Source organism: Panthera leo, chromosome A3 (assembly GCF_018350215.1).
Source record: "Panthera leo isolate Ple1 chromosome A3, P.leo_Ple1_pat1.1, whole genome shotgun sequence".
NCBI classification, from domain to species: domain Eukaryota; kingdom Metazoa; phylum Chordata; class Mammalia; order Carnivora; family Felidae; genus Panthera; species Panthera leo.
In genome coordinates this window covers 13,195,251-13,206,191 of record NC_056681.1, presented here as the reverse complement: position 1 = coordinate 13,206,191, position 10,941 = coordinate 13,195,251, and the positions used below count along the sequence as shown (strand labels likewise).

The 10,941-nt window shown below is 52.5% G+C and overlaps 2 long non-coding RNA genes across 5 annotated transcripts; both read right to left on the bottom strand.

Annotated features, from left to right (window-relative positions):
* Window positions 1-2,029: 2,029 nt before the first annotated feature.
* On the bottom strand, window positions 2,030-10,893 carry LOC122215451. 4 transcript variants are annotated; one of them, XR_006200386.1, is made up of 4 exons: window positions 10,569-10,893; window positions 8,911-9,292; window positions 2,236-2,347; window positions 2,030-2,135 (listed from the first exon to the last, which is right to left on the bottom strand). It is a non-coding gene; the product is annotated as an uncharacterized LOC122215451 (long non-coding RNA). The 4 variants fall into 4 exon arrangements; XR_006200388.1 differs by having other exon boundaries at window positions 8,911-9,226; XR_006200387.1 differs by having other exon boundaries at window positions 10,605-10,893.
* Window positions 3,332-6,812, bottom strand: LOC122215452. Its single transcript, XR_006200390.1, has 3 exons — window positions 6,520-6,812; window positions 4,749-6,287; window positions 3,332-4,019 (listed from the first exon to the last, which is right to left on the bottom strand). It is a non-coding gene; the product is annotated as an uncharacterized LOC122215452 (long non-coding RNA).
* Window positions 10,894-10,941: the final 48 nt, after the last annotated feature.

Sequence of the window (10,941 nt, the reverse complement as noted above, 5' to 3'; positions counted from 1 at the left end):
CTTTTCCCCCTGAAACACAGAGCATCCGTGTGGATGATTTGGGCTGCAAGCAACAGGTGACCCAACACTTGTTTTCAAGGCACGATGACTTCAACAATTATTATTTACGTGAGAGTTCAGGTAGCTGCGGTTTGGGTAACACCGTGGCTCAGGGACATGGTTAAGGAATCTGGGTCTTTCCCACTTCCTGTTCTGGGATCTCTGGGACCTCAGGGTTGTCCACAGGCCGACACCCTTCTTGGCGACGGGAGGGCTGCCCACAGTTCCAGATGTGAAGAGTGTCTGAAAGAGAGGAGACCGGAGAGGTGGTCCGTTCTTGGGGGGGGTTTTCTTGGATCTCTGAAATCATTTGCCAGAATCTTCTGGAAGACTTAGCTCTGTGCTTCTCTCTGCTTCCCTCCACTTGCCTCTGCCATTTCCTCCCGCACGAAGGCCTGTCTGTCCCTCAGCACCACCCTGACAAACGATTTCTATCAGGGCTCATTTCAGTTGCAACTAGCAGGAAACCCAACCCAGGGTGACTGAAATGAAGATAGGTTTGTTTTTCCCGCATCCCCAGGAGCCCGGAGGCGCCCAGTGCAGAGGGCCAGTGTGCAGCAGGCACTCGTGTTCCAGGGACCGGGCTCTTTCTGTCGCCCTACTTGGCGTCCTCAGTGCCCCGGCTGTCCTCCACGGGCCATTCCCCCCAAGCTTGCTCAGGTCGTGTTGACCGCAGGTGTTTGTTGGGCAGGGAAACCGAGGCTCGGAGGGTAGTAATGAGGGCTTCAAGGTCATAGCTGGGCGTGGGAAGCCGGCGTGCCCTCCGCACAGGTGCATACCCTCGCCTCCTCCGCCGTTCCTAGGGGTCAGCCCCTCTGCCCCCACTGCCCTGCCACCCTGCACGGCCCTTGGGCCAGGGGCAGTGCCTCCGAGGCCTCTGTGCTCCCTCAGGGGGGCCGAGCACCCCCTCCACGCTGGCCTCCTGGTTGAGGAGAGGAGAGACCCCCGCGGGCAGCCTCTGAGCCCAGGAGCCCGAGATCGTGGCTTCTAACTGCGGTGAGAGCCTTCAGCCTTCAAGGCGGCACCGAGCTGCCGCGGACGCGGAAGCCAACACTGAACGTTCTTTGCCGCCTCCCCCCTTCCCCCTCCCCTGAGTTCTGCTGGGGGCCGGTTCATGGGAAGTTGGTTCATTGGAACTGTCCCCGCTGCCCCGGTGAGAAATGGGACGTTGTACACTGTGTCCCCTGGAGAAAGTCTCCCATCTGTTCGCTCCGTGAGGATAATTACGTGGATAAATTACCCGCCTCCTCGTCCCTCCCCAGCCCGGGTGAGAGAGGGGGTGTGCTCGGGATGAAGGCTCCCGAGTGACCTTTGAGATGGGCGAGTGTGACTAAACCGGCTCCTGCATCAGCCATCTGCCCGGAGCTCGACCGCGGTATCGATTTTCTACTCGAGGGGCGGAAACCGGACGTTTATTTTGAAATCTGTTCCGTAATGAATCTGCGATTTGGGAAGGGTGCTTCTGCAATTACTAGCGTTGAACTTGATGTGACTTCCAGCAACAGAGAAAGTCACTGTCACTGGGTTTACTTTTACCGCTCATTGTCGAGAGGAAAGACCCCAGGCTGAGCGGTGCTTCCCACCAGAGCAGTGCATAAATCTCTCTCTGAACACCTCGGCTGCACATTGTGTCACGTGGGGTTTTCTCTACCTCGGGAAACCCTGGCTCCGGGGGTGCGGATATTGGGGAGGAGTCAGCTCTTGGCACCGACCAGAGGTAGTGCCTTGGGCAGTTCTCGTCCTCTTCCAGGGCCTCCAGGCTGCCTCCTCTGGAATGGGAGGAGGAGATTTAATTTCAATTGCCCCCATAGTAGGGAGAATAAGGTTCCCACCCCCCCCCCCCGCCCACCACCCTCCTGAGACATCTGTGCCCTCATCCTTGGAAACCAAAGATGCCAGGTTGCATGGCAAAGGAAAACGGAAGTTGCCGATGGAGTTAAGTGGCCCATCAGCTCAGCTTCAAAGAGGGAAGTGATCCTGGGTTATCTGGGTGGGCCAGTGTCAGTACGAGGGTGCCCGCAAGTGGACGAGGGAGGCAGAGGAGGGACAGCCAGAGAGATGGCAGCTTGAGGAGGGTTCCGCCCGGATGTCGCCGACTTTGGAAGAAAGAGGCCAGAAGCCAAGGAAGGCTGGTGGCCTCCAGAAGGTGGGAAGTTTGAGGAACCAGAATCTCCCGCCCACGCTTCAGTTTCTGACCTTGCAGACCCATTTCGGACCCATGACTCCGAAGCCAGTCTTTGCAGAGCGCTTGTCACATACCAGGCCGTTTGAGGAACTTATGCATGGCTCACTGCATCTCGAGAGGAGCCTGAAAGGCAGGCATTGCTGTTATGGCCACCGTTTGACAAACAAAGAAACTGAGGCCCAGAAGAAGAGCCGGGGGTCCAACCCTTTGGGTCGTCGGCCTATCCCCCATTCTCTGTGCAGACAGTGGAAACTTCCTCAATCTTACAGAAGTGCATTGCAAATATGGCGTCCAGTTAAGGTGGCCGCCAGTCCCAGTGTGCCTGGAATTATCGTTAATGGCGCCCCTTCCTGCTCAGTGAGGATAAGGCGTGGGGGGTAAATCACACAGTCACAGCAGTGTGTTGAGCCCTGTCTCCCAGGGCTGACTCAAGCCTCAAGGAAGAGGGTGGAGACGGATGAGTGAAGGAATGCCAGCCAGGCTCAAGGAGCACATAAGGAAGTATGACTTGCCTTCGAGTCCCGGTTCTAGGGCCATTTTGTTGTCTGACGCTGGGGAGACAAGAGCCCACACAGTCAGCCCCCAGCCCCGGGCTAGCCTTTCCTGTCTTTTTCTTCACTTACGGGCTTCTTTGAGGATCCCTAAGCACGATCGGGCGCACACCTGGCTCAGCGACTTTGCACTTATCCACACACATCACCTCCTCTCCTCCCAGAGCTCTGTGCGCAGACCTCAGCTTCTCAGAGAAGCCTTCCTGACCACTCTGTTTAAAATTGCAAGTGACTCCTCCCCAAACCTAACTCCTTTGTTTCCTTTACTGTTCTGCATAAATCCGAACACCCATCTGACATATTATATATGTTACTTCTTCATCCTGTTTATACCCTGTCGGCCCCACTGCAATGCAAGGCCAGCGGTCTGTCCAGGGAAGGCCAGGGGTTTGTCCTTTTTAAAAAATGACTGCATCCCTGGTACCAGCAGGCAGCATCTGTCGTAGAGTCGGCACTCGATGAAAGAATGAATGGATGGATGGATGAGCGAATGAATTCAGGCAAGAAATGATATCTTGGCATTGAATTCGTAGACTTGAGAAACAAATTAATTTGAGAGATATTGGAAGAAAAGCTTCTCATTCTCATTTCACATTCAGCAAACTTTTCCTTTGATCTTGCCGCATGTATTGTCCTCTTAAGAGATTATCCTAATATTATGTAAACTTTCATTTATTTTTTTCCAAGACTGAAGGTTTCTACATTTCATTTAGCCGTGCATCTGGAATGCATTTTGATGTACATAATGAGATATGGAGCAGATTTAATATTTTTTTATCTAGATCATTAGGCGCTCACAAAATGTTCTGAGTATCATTCATTGAATAATCTTCCTCCCCGCCAAAATGGAAATGTACTTTATCACGTCGCAAAGTCTTAACGTCGATGCTGGTCTTTTCCCGAACTTTCTACTGAGCTCTGTGGCTCTGTTCCCAACCAGCTCCACATTTCAGTTATTACAATTTGACGTGTGAGAGTCCCTGGTAGAGCTCACGCCATGATTTCTTTTTTTCAAAAAAAATTTTCTATGACTTACCTTTCCAAATTCATGTTAGGCCATGTACCTCATGGCAACCTTGTGGAACTTCATTTTTTTATAGATTGAAGAAAGAGGCAGTAAATACCCAGCCAGGATTAACTCCATCCAGGAATATACTATGCATCGCATTCTTTCTTTCTTTCCATAGTTTTACTCATATGGATCGCAGACACATGTTGTCGCCTCTAAGTGCTGAATATCACTGCTGTGGAAAATTAGATTTGTTTCTGGTTTGGGTTTAACTGCTTGTTTTTATTTTTTATTTTATTTATTTATTTATACTTTTTATTTTATTTACTTATTTATTTTAATATAATTTATTGTCAAGTTGGCTAACCTACAGTGTGTGCAGTATGCTCTTGGTTTTGGGGCCCGATTGCCGCGGTTCATCGCTTACATACAACACCCAGTGCTCATCCCCACAAGCGCCCTCCTCAACGCCCATCACCCATTTTCCCCTCCCCCATCAACCCTCAGTCTGTTCTCTGTATTTAAGAGTCTCTGATGGTTTGCCGCCCTCCCTCTCTGTTTGTAACTGGTTTTTCCCATTCACTTCCCCCATGGTCTTCTGGTAAGTTTCTCAAGTTCCACATATGAGTGAAAACATATGACATCTGTCTTTCTCTGACTGACTTATTTCACTCAGCATAATACCTTCCAGTTCCATCCATGTTGCTGCAAATGGCAGGATTTCACTACTTGGCAACGAGAAAGAATAACTGCTTATTTTTAATACAGAGGGCACGTTAATTTGGGAATCTGGATTTTGTTCCGTCAACCTTTTTGTTGTTCTCACATCAACATCAAATCTGGTAGAGCAATTTCCTCCTAAACTCCCTTCCTTTTTCAACAAATGCCTAGGTTTTCCTTACGTGCTCTTCTCTTTATGGGAATGTTATCACGGACTCAGTCGGCTCCCTAAATATGTACTGACCTTGTAGCGCGTTGGACTTCCGGACACGATTATAATCTCTGGAAGTTCTAGTTGATTCTTGGAGGTCTTCATTAAGTACGTGGTCTGCTGATGCTCTTTGTTCAAATACCGTCCTGTCTCTCACTGTTCACCCAAGGGTATGGGTGTTAATCGTGTGCTGTCCTTTGACGCTTTCCGGTCACTATCCTGGACGTGACTTGCACCCCTCTTTCCGGTCAGCAGGTCACACGTTTACGTCTTGGCTCCACATCTTCATTGTAAGGGTCTCTGCTTCCGGCCCAGAGCTGCCCACATAGGGAGCTGCAGACTCCCGGTCAGTAACTACCGGCTCGATCAGGCCAGAGAGCAGAAGGAAGTCATGTGTGAGCTGGGGTCTTCCCGTCGTGTACTGAAAGAGCTCGGAGTGCAGATGTCGTCCAGGGGTTCTCCAAATAGTAGGCTGGGATTTGGCTGAGGGACCCGTCCTTAGGAACATCGAGCCTCATTCATACGAGACTCTCGGTGCCTCAGGCGATGTTCTAAGGCCCTTACACAAGGTAATTCACGTAATCCTCATATAAAGTGGGTACCATTATTACACTCCTTTCTCGTACGAAGCTTCTAAGCACAGAGACCATTGGGTCGCTTGTCCAAGGTAATGCAGTTAGAAGAACAACCGAGCCAGGATCTGAACCAGCGGAGTGTGTCTCCAGAGTTCATGCTTCTAACCACCACACCCACCACCTAGGGGAGTGCAGCTTACGGAGAGTTTCTTATTGTTCCATTAGTACAGAGTGCTTGGGCAGCGTGCCAACTTTGACCTTCTGGGTGCCAGGCAGTTTCCGGTACACCGACAGAACCCGTCAATCTCTTCTAGTTTCCATTTCGTTCTGCTCTCTCCGAAAATAGCCTGCATGACCTGGAAACCAAGGTCTCTCCATTCTCCAGGGCCCCGCCTCTGAGCACTGGCCGAAGACGACGTTGTGTAAATAGGGCGACGTGCCCCCACGGGACCCGGTCCCCCTATAATGTGGACGATCACATCCACAGGGCTCCGGGGTGAGGAAGAATGGCCGCCTCCTTGTTCACGGGGAGAAGATGTCCAGCAGAGGGATCCTGGCTGTGTCTGTAGACTCTCATTTCCTGCTGGTGGATAAACAGGTGGCAAATGGCCTGCCAAGGATGTGACCGCAGAGCAGGATGACCCCACTGGCCACTGCAGTTCTCCTGACATTCCCAGCTGGAGTGATTTGAATAACGGTTCCGATTTCCTATTGTAGAGCACAGGAGATAGTCAGGACCTTGCTGGTTGACGCCTCCAGCATCGTGGCTTGCGGAACTGGGGGCGTCCAACATCTCCCTCCGGGTGCACGGGCATCGTGTCCAATGTGGTGACAGCCCATGATAGCCAGGTCTTCGTCCCCATAGGGGCCGGCGCTGACGGAGGCCAGCAGCCATTTCATCAGTCTGCAGCTCTTAGGCAGCGAGCGGTCGGCCTGGACCATTATAGAGTCACAGAGAGGTCAGGATCTCAGAGATCAGATCCTTCCACCGCTGTTCCTGTAGACAAACCAACGGCTCAAGATCACACAGTGCATCCGGGCCTGGGAAATGAGGGGGGCGCTCTTCTTTTCTTGAGACTCCCCCGACCTCTCCCTGGGAGTCCTCACTGGCTGAAGGCATTACCTTCGCCTCCGTGTATACATCCAAGCCAACGCTCCCCTGAGCTCCCATCCTGTGCATTTGGTGGCCCAGACACGCTAATGTAACCTCTCCAAATTGAGACTCATACCTCCCTCTCAATCTGTGTCTTCTCCATCTCGATCAATGGCCAGGCCATCCTTCCAGTTGCTCAGGACCCGCACCTGGGGGTCATCTTTACCACCTTCCTTTCTCTCCTAAGCCACAGCCGATCCACCGGGATGGTTGTATGGGCCCGATCTTTGGAAGAGATCCCCACCGCTCCCCACCACCTCCACTGCTGCCCCCGGGTCCGAGCCACCGGGTCTCATACCTGGTTTCAGTGACGGCCTTCTCATTGCCTCTCCCCTCCCGCCCTCATCACCCCATCGAAGTAGTCTAGGTGATGCGCGATATCTCTGCTTAAAACCCTCTGTTGGTTTCTCATCTCATGAAATGGAAGAGAAATGAAGGAAGATGGAAAAAGAAAGCAGTGTACCAGGAACTGGCTCTGGCGTCTGCTTCGTCCTTCTCTGGAGAAAAACGGGCAACTTTCTCCAGTGTCCAATGGTTAGAGTGGCTATTTTAGGAGGTCAAGGCGTCAGCGGCCCATGGGTTGCCCCCACCTCTCCTGCATTCCCTCCCTGACTCCCCACTGAGACCTGTCCTCCCTGATCCGCCCTCCTGGGGCCCCAGCCTCAGGGTCTGCTCCCCCTGACTCTCACCCCCTTTCCTCCTTCCTCCATGGACCCATAGGTCCTTGTAGGCTGCTCTGCTGATGAACAGGTTCCCAGAGACGGCGGAAGCACTGGGAGCCTCCTTCTCAAGCTCCAGCCTCTGTCCCAAGCCCCAGATATTGACATTCTCCGTCAACTCAAACCCAGAAGATTCAAAAACATTGCCATCTTCCTACCCACCCCCAGTCCACTTCTCCTTCAGACTTGTCTGGTTCTGCTCAGCCATCCGGTCACTCACCGAGGCTCAAAGACATTGCGGTCATTGGGGTCATCTTTGGCTCCCCCCGGGTGTCGGTTAGAATGCTTTGGGCCACAGGGGCGCCTGGGTGGCTCAGTCGGTTGAGCGTCCGACTTCAGCTCAGGTCACGATCTTGCGGTCTGTGAGTTCGAGCCCCACGTCAGGCTCTGGGCTGATGGCCCGGAGCCTGGAGCCTGCTTCCGATTCTGTGTCTCACTCTCTCTCTGCCCCTCCCCCGTTCATGCTCTGTCTCTCTCTTGTCTCAAAAATAAATATGTGTTAAAAAAAAAATTTAAAAAAAGAATGCTTTGGGCCACAGCTGACAGCAACTCCAACAATGATTCATAAAAAATAAGGGTATTTAGCAAAAGATCGGGCCGGGTAGCTGCAGGCATCACATGGCCTTCTTGTGCTGCAGTCGGGCATAAAAGGGCAGTTCAGGGAGCATCTTTTTTGTGCCAGTCCTTTTTAAGGACACAGACCTTTACCAGGGGGCTCCGTCACACATCCTCTTGGGTCCCCTCGGCCACAATGAGGTCACGGGCAGTGCTCACTGCAGGGGGGTCGGGAAGTGTCGGGCACGGTGCTTGGGATAGTCAAGATTGGTTTTGACCCACCAAGGCCCACCCATTTTGCCTAGAAAATGCTCAGGGATGTGTTGGCAAGAAGGGTGGGGATGGCTGTTGGGTGGGAGACACCACACTATCTTCTCACATCCCCAACATCCTGTCCTGGGTGCAGCTTTGCCATTTTCTTACCCCCTCCCCCCCCCCCCCCCCCCCCCCCCCCCCCCCCCCCTCCCCCCCCCCCCCCCCCCCGCTCCTCCCCCCCCCCCCCCCCCCCCCGCCCTGCCAATGCCTCTGCCGTGTCTGTTTCATTCCCGTTACTAGTGCTTTGACTCACACGGCCCCGGCTCTCGCCCTGATAGAATATCTGCCTCTAACTATCACACTGCCTCTGGTCAATCTTTTCTCTCCCAAAAGACCGACACCCTATCTGAGTACAATTCTAACTGTCACTCTGGCTCCTGACTATCTTTAGTGGCTTCCTATCTCCCAAGTTAGATAGAAGCCTCCTCACATGGATAGTCAAGGCCTTCCACAATATGACTGCTGACAAAGTAAAATCAGCCCCGTTTGCAGTGAGACCCGGGAGGGGATCCAGGAAAGAGGAAAACAACCCTTCCGGCAGCTGGCAGCCAGCAGTTAGGTCATGATGGAGCCATATCAGCAGGCACAATGCTCACAGAATACAAATACATTCAGAAAACGACCATCTGAGACGAGGCAGAGAGAGAGAGAGCACAGAAGTGATTGAACATGCCCCTCTCCTGCTAACGTGAGTGATGCCTGCCTCTTCACCACTGAGAACGCGAGCCCTGCTTTCACCTTTCTGCCTCCGAGATAAAAATATTTCAGCTACCCAGCCACCAAAGTGTCCCACCTGTTGACCCTGCCTCCTTAATCCCCCCGAGGAAGCGTTCAGCAGAAGCCCAAGCCGTGCAGAAGCACTTCCCCGTCCCTCTTACCGAGATGCTCCAGGCTTGCCGTGGGGGGGTCTCCTCTGGTGCAGCGGGCAGGACGAGTGGAACCGTGTAGCTGAATCCCCAGTGGTCTTTGGTTGGCGGGATTCACATCGTGGTCCAACCTTCCAACTTCACCTTCCTCGGTTCCCCAAGACCTCCTTTACAAGTCAGAACTTTGTTTCCAGTTTCGCACAAAATTCTGACCAAGCCTCTGCATGCAGATTTCATTTTTCAAGAGGTGCGGAGGACGGAGAGAACGTGTTGATTGCGTTCACTGACCATAGATATGGGATCGCCACGATCCAGATTATGAGAAACCCTACTGGTCACACAGCCCGGGACGGCAACAGAGGGCTTCTCAGGAAAAGAGGCCTGGAAGGGGAATCTTAAAAGACATACACCAAGATCTACCGAATCAGTAACCTTAGCTCTAGGGCCTGAGGAGGCCCCTGGGGTGGTGACGCCGTGGAGATTGACAGGGAGGGTGGTGTTCCCTGTGAGTCAGAAGGTGGCTACTTCTGGAAGGAGGGTAGGGCTGGCCCTGGGATGCGGCCATGGAGGGGCTTGGGGCAAAGTGCTGTTTCTAGACTTGGTCCAGGTCATAAGGATGTTATAAGGATGCATTTTCGTGTGTTTTTCGGTGACCGTGTTTTTTTTTTTTTAATTTAATGTTTATTTATTTTTGAGAGAGAGAAAGAGAAAGAGAGAGCAGGGGAGGAGCAGAGAGATAGGGAGACACAAAATCCGAAGCAGGCTCCAGGCCCCGAGCTGTCAGCACAGAGCTGGACGTGGGGCTCTAACTCACCAACCATGAGATCATGACCTGAGCTGAAGTCGGTCGCTTAACCGACTGAGCCACCCAGGCGCCCCTTTCGGTGACCCTGTTTAATTTTCAAGTGAAAAGGTTAAAACGTGTAGCCTTGAACAGGTCCGGTTTCTGCAGACAAGGACAAAAGCAAGGAGCCCAGATAGGAGCCATTACGGCAAACCAGGAGGGGTGACGAATGGGACCCGAATCACGGAGGCAGCAAGGAGTTGGGGGCTGAGGTCAGACGCTGGACATTTTGGAAGGACCGACAAGATTCACTGCCACATTGGACTGAGCAGGAATGAGAGAAGAAGAGCAAAATTATACCACATCCTGGTCAACGCGGTGGCCGACCAAAGGCGCCACCTTTGTATAGACGGGATGAAGGTTTCACACAAGTGTTTGAGAAGCCATCATTGCCTGCAGGGGGGTGTTGGTGATCCCTGTGAAGGAAAGGGTGCCTTTCTTCTGGAAGGATCTCATGCCTGTCACTGAGGCGCCTGGTCACACTGAGATGGACAGACATATGGACAGTCGCTGGAAGCCGTGTAGCCCAGACACGTTAACTGACCGTGGGACGTTTGACGCGGACAGAGCTGCCAAACTAACCTGTCAGGTTTATATTGCCCTAGGAACTGGGGCATCACCCCCTCCCCGTCCCCGACCTACACATCTATCCTTCTCACTCCTGAAATTCACGTGAAGCGGGGTGTCCTTTTTGTGGGAGCTCATTATCCGTTTGTGAAATCGAATAATCTGTCTTGTCTCCTTAAAAATGTCAAGCTCATAAAATAAGGGATCAAGGCACTTAAGTAATTTAAGGGGAAAGACGGTCACTAACCAAGTCTTTTACCTTTGTTTCAGTAGGCAAGCGAGGTAGGTGTCTTACCAAAGTCTGCTTTTTGGCAGTCGGAATCCTATTTGCCCACTTTTCTTACGATTTCTGACATGCGTAAGTTACCTTCTGCCCCTGCTAGCTGTAGGGTTTCCCAGGCCTGCTCCCTGGTATGTTTTACCATCTTCAAGCCGACAGCTCCATGGACCGGGGGAGCTGTTAGAGTCTAGGCCCCTAAGCGGGTGTCCTGGTGTCCCACTCAGAAGCAACCATCCACTGTGAGCCAGTGTCTTTGCAGGAAGGCTGCCTGCAGCTTTAAATGGGTCCCCCAACCTTGGGCACGGGCAAGGTGCAGCCCGCTGTGCTAGGAGTGAATTATGATGTCAGTATT